This window comes from Poecilia latipinna, unplaced genomic scaffold (assembly GCF_001443285.1).
Source record: "Poecilia latipinna isolate Pla-1442-1.1 unplaced genomic scaffold, P_latipinna-1.0 Scaffold876, whole genome shotgun sequence".
Lineage (NCBI taxonomy): Eukaryota > Metazoa > Chordata > Actinopteri > Cyprinodontiformes > Poeciliidae > Poecilia > Poecilia latipinna.
Genome location: NW_015113492.1, coordinates 155,764 through 160,780, shown reverse-complemented (window position 1 = coordinate 160,780; position 5,017 = coordinate 155,764). Strand labels below are relative to the sequence as shown.

Below are 5,017 nucleotides of genomic sequence, written 5' to 3'. Positions count from 1 at the left end.
GGTGCCCTGAGGATTGGACTGATCTACGTGTGTGGTGTGCTGGCAGGTGGGGACAATAGCTCTAATCTTCATCCTGAACACACTTTACCGTCACGCCATCTGCTTTTTGTCTATGTTCATGCATTTTTACAACATATTGGAATCAGCCCTGTGTGCACACTAGTCGACAAGAAGTCTGTTCTTGTGTGACTTGAGGACAGATGGTTTTGTCTGTCTTCCCAGCAGACGTGATGGGATGCAGGGGGGTGTCAGTCCCCCACCAAGAGGCCCGCAATATTCATTTATGAGAGGGGACGACAAAGAGATGAAATTCAGTGAAAGAAACACTCACAGTAATAATAAAATATGATGAGAGGGAAGAAAGGGAGAAGAGACAATTTTTTGTGGTAATAAATCAGAAAGGCTCGGAAGAGAGAGGCAATGATATTAAATATGGAAGATGAGAGGAAGTGTACGAGAGTTGGAAAATAATCAAAGTCACATGAAATGAAAAAGTCAATGCAGCTTTTGAAAAGAAAATGTCAACACTCCACTTCTACTTCCCTGTAAACCTCAGATTGAAGCATTTCACTTTTCGTCTCCATTCGGCTGACTTAAAGATCGCTGAGTGTGTGTGTTGTGTTTATATTTGCCGAACCTGTAATGACTAAGTCCTCGGATCCCGCTGAGCTGTGTCCGTAAGTGCTGTGTGGTAAAAGAGGAAAGAACAGATTTTTCCAAAGAGCTCACATTGAAACACTCATTACTTATTCTGTGTTTGTATTTCTGTGTTTCTCCATGAATCCATTTGTATGTGTGGCGTGTTGAAGGGTCACCGACACAGACCCTCGGGATACCAGCTGAGGTGACCTTTAGTTTTAACCTCACTCTTAAAATGAGGAGGAAACTGAACTATAAATCACACATCGTCAATGCACACACGAAAACACACACACGCACAGACATGTCTGCTGTTTTAATTAGATATCGACCACCAACAGAAGAGCAGATGCACAGAGTGGCTGCACTGTTAGGGTTAGTGTCACATCGGACGGTTTGGGTAATTGGCAGTAAAGTTCTGCCAGAAACGCACAATCTCACAACAAGTGGAAATTTGCACATCATTGTGCTCTCTCTCTCTATACATGTGTGTGTGTGTGTGTGTGTGTGTGTGTATATATATATATTTTTTTAATTTGTTTTATACTGTATGTAAAGATGTATCCGACTGTCTATTCTATCAAACTCTGCTTCCAGCAATTGTTTCATATTGTATTAATAGTCTTAGGAATTTGATAATTGCAGTTTCATTTAAAAACACAGGAGGTAGAGCGAAATGTGTATTAATGTTACAGACATCAGGCTGTTCTGTTCATGGCACCTCAGGAAAGGTAGATGGAGTTTCAGTAAATTAGTGTGACGACACTTTCATAACGTTGAACAAATGGGGTTTTGTGGAGGCTCTGAAAGGCAAGCTGGTAAAAATTACGCTAATTTTTCTAAGTACTTCTTACACTTTTTTCTGACATTGTAGGCTTTGTTATTACAAAAAGAAAAATAGAACAAAATTAACTCACGAAAAACTTTTTTTGCTTCCCTTTAACAGTTTCTCAAATTGCATTGTGCTTCATGCACTATATTTGTGACAGGCAAACTCAAAATAATGAATACTTGTGGTAAGAAAAGAGAAGACTAAATAGGTTTCAAATGATTTTTCTTTGTTTTTTTTACAAATGAAAATCTGAAAAGTGTGGTGTGCCTTTGTTATTAGACCCCCTATTCAATACAGAGTAAAATCATTCTTATCATCCTCTTGTTGTAGGTGTTTAATAGAAATATTTGCTCGTGGTCAGCCAGATTGGATGAAGAGCAGTGCTAAACTTCAATTTTTAGGTTTTGCCTCAGATTCTTAATTTGATTTACTATGACTAGGCCAGTCTAATTCATAAATATGCTTTTATCTAAGTCATTCTACTATAGGTCTAGCTTTAGTTTTTCAGTTGTGGTCCTGCTAGAAGATGAACTTCCACCCCATCTTACATGCTTTTCAGCCTTTTCTTCCAGGATTTCTCTGTGCTCTGATACATCTATCTCCCTATAAACCCTCACCAGCTTCTTGCTACTGGATGATGAAAAACATTCCCACAGGATGATAATGCCATTGCCATGTTCCACAGTGTATTCAGATAGACGGTTCATTGTTTCATGTGGACAGTGAGATATTATTTTATAACCTAACTTTGAGATGAACCTTGTCTCTGACCTGTTTGGTCTGTTCCTTTGTCTTCCTGATGCCGTTTCTTCTCTTATGTTCTAAATATCTCTGAGATATTTGAGATTTAATAACACGATAAATATATAACTTCTGAAGACATTGCTTGCTCTGGATTTTATTTAGCGGTATCATATTAAAGGAAGCTGAGATGAAATACGTGACACTTTTTTTTTTTTGATTCTTATTTGTAAAACAATATAAACATGCACAACCATAGACTAGTTTGTGTCTCCCAATCACATAAAACACCATAAAAATGCATATAAAAATAAATTGAAAGGGTGTTAATTATTTTTTATGCGACAGAGAACGTCATTGTAACTTTGCTGCTTCATTTGTTACATTTTTCAACTTCATAACATATATTTGCTTCATTGTTAAACTTATTAAAGTCATGATTTTAAGCTGTAAACTGTTTGTCTGTAAATAAAACAAAGTAGTTTAGCCTCAATCCATTTGTAAACAAAATTGGGCTCAGCTGGTACCTACGAGGGGTGAAAGCTTAGTTCAGAGATCAAGTAATGATCCAGAGGAAGGTCACTGACCTTTTACACACGATTCGCACTCTGACATCATCTTGGAAGTAGTCGACATGAATATAAAATCTCAATATGTTCCCTTTGGGACTGCCGGTGTGAACACAGCTGCCTGTCCGTGTGATAATGTATTCACACAAAGCCAAAGAGTCAGCCACTGTGGGCATTGAGGAGGCTCTGATGAAGGCTGGATTTGTAAAACTCTGGCTGAATAAAACCTAGCGGTTGATTTTGATCACTAGGAGTACTGCAGTACGATTTATTTCGAGAGAAACGCAGTGGTGGAATAAAATAACTTCTTCTAAAATAATGTAGACAATATAATATGTATATAATTTGTTGAAATCCGTTTCCCATTTTAACAATACACAAAATTTTGTGTATTTATTTTCACTGCCAAACAATTTTGATTTCTTACAAAGAAAACACTCTAAACAAATGTAGATGCCAAGGATAAGCTGGGAGAAAGCAGATGAGTACAAAATACCCAACTGTGTAATTAGCACAGTTGGGTATTTCATAACTACCCAACTGTGTATTTATGAAATACACAGTTGGGTATTTCTACTGTGTATTGTCAATACATATTGACAATACATATTGTCAATATGTATTGACAATATTGTCAATACATGACAATATTGACTTTAATGGCTCAGGATGTCAGAGTAAAAAAAAACAGGCTTTGTGTTTTCAAACATAATTGTTGATTTGCTGTATTTTATTGATAATTTCTAAATGAAAACCATCAATTAAGTAAAAATAATATTTTGGCTAAAACAGAATGTTGTTGCATGATTCATAGAGGTTTCTGCATCATTGTGGATAAGGTGAAGGCTGTAACTAGTTTTGAAGTAACAAATGTTTTTTTAGTGACACTCTGGAACAAATTTATTCTACTTGCAAGAATATTGCAGTCTAAAGAAGAAAGTCCTGTTTAATATTTGATTTATATGATATGTTGTGGTCAAAAACAACACCAAGGTTCTTTACTTTATTACCAGAGGCTAACGTAATAACATCCAGTTTAAGTGACGACTAAGCTGTTTCTTTTTCAAGGGTTCTGGTTAAAAAATGACAACTTCTGTCTCATCTGAAAGTGAAAGTTGAAAATTAAAAGTCATCCAGGTTTTTATGCCTTCAAGGCATCCCTGTAGTCTCCCGAAATGATTGGATTCACCAGAGTTGATAAGTATAGCTGAGTATCATAAGCCTAATATTTGACATTTATCCCATGCTGGCTTCATTTTTTCACTTTGATTTGCAAAAGAAATCCTATATTTCCTAATTAAGCTAATTACACAAATGTAAAACAGATCAACTTTGCTGTAATCTTTGCTTCCTGACATATTTTCCCTGTATGGTAGTCTAAATAAAATCCAAACACCGCTTCCTTTCTTCAAGCTTCTTCAACAAACATCTCATAGTTAATAAAAATAGGAAGGTGGGTCTGAGTCACTGGGTAACAACTTCCACTACCGCCCAGTCACACCTATAGTATTATCCAGCCTGCATGACCATGTTGCTACATGGTTTGCACACTTAGAGTGTAGCTAAATAGATTACTGGCTAATGAAGTCTGTTACAGAAACATAATGCATTCCCCCTTCAGATGGATTTTTGGAGTTCACTACAAGGGGTCATTTACTTTTCTTATCTACACTGGTGCAAATGTTTCTCTTCTATCAATTCAAGGACAACAAAGTCATACACAGATAAAGGTTCTGTTTGAACAAAAATGGAGGTCCCAGGAAATATTGGACTGCTTAAATACTCAAACTTCACATTAGCTTAACATACAGTATCCTGGCTGATCTGGAAGTCAGCCAAAGTCTCAAGACGCAAATAAGAAAAGCGGTAAAATATGAAACTTACACTTATTACTTAGTTGAAGTCATGGGAAGGAAATATAAACTCCCACTTCCTGCTTCTGGAGCCGCTTGTTCAGTGAAAAACAAAATAGGCAAGCAATATTTTGTGCTCGTCTTCTTAAAAACAAGGGAGCGCAGCAGGAAATGTGGCCAAAAGGCACAGTACAATGAATGATGCAGCTAAATGTTGTTAAACGCAGAGCTGGACAGATTTATTGACAGCCTGTGATAAAAATGTTTAAAAAGGCCTTAAAGTCATTTAATCTGTCTTTGCAGCAGCATAATCTCACAATGATTTTTTTTTTTTTTTTTTTTTTAAAAAAAGAAAATTTTATTTTTGAAAATTTTTTATTGGG

The 5,017-nt window shown here is 36.2% G+C and overlaps 1 protein-coding gene across 1 annotated transcript in view; it reads left to right on the top strand.

Annotated features, from left to right (window-relative positions):
• Nucleotides 1–6: 6 nt before the first annotated feature.
• The window catches only part of LOC106957120 (rhomboid-related protein 3-like), a 14,064-nt gene continuing 9,053 nt past the window's right edge, over nucleotides 7–5,017 (top strand). The window contains exon 1 of the mRNA XM_015048352.1: nucleotides 7–46. The gene's annotated coding sequence lies outside the window, so the exon portion shown is untranslated. The remainder of the gene's footprint in view (nucleotides 47–5,017) is intronic.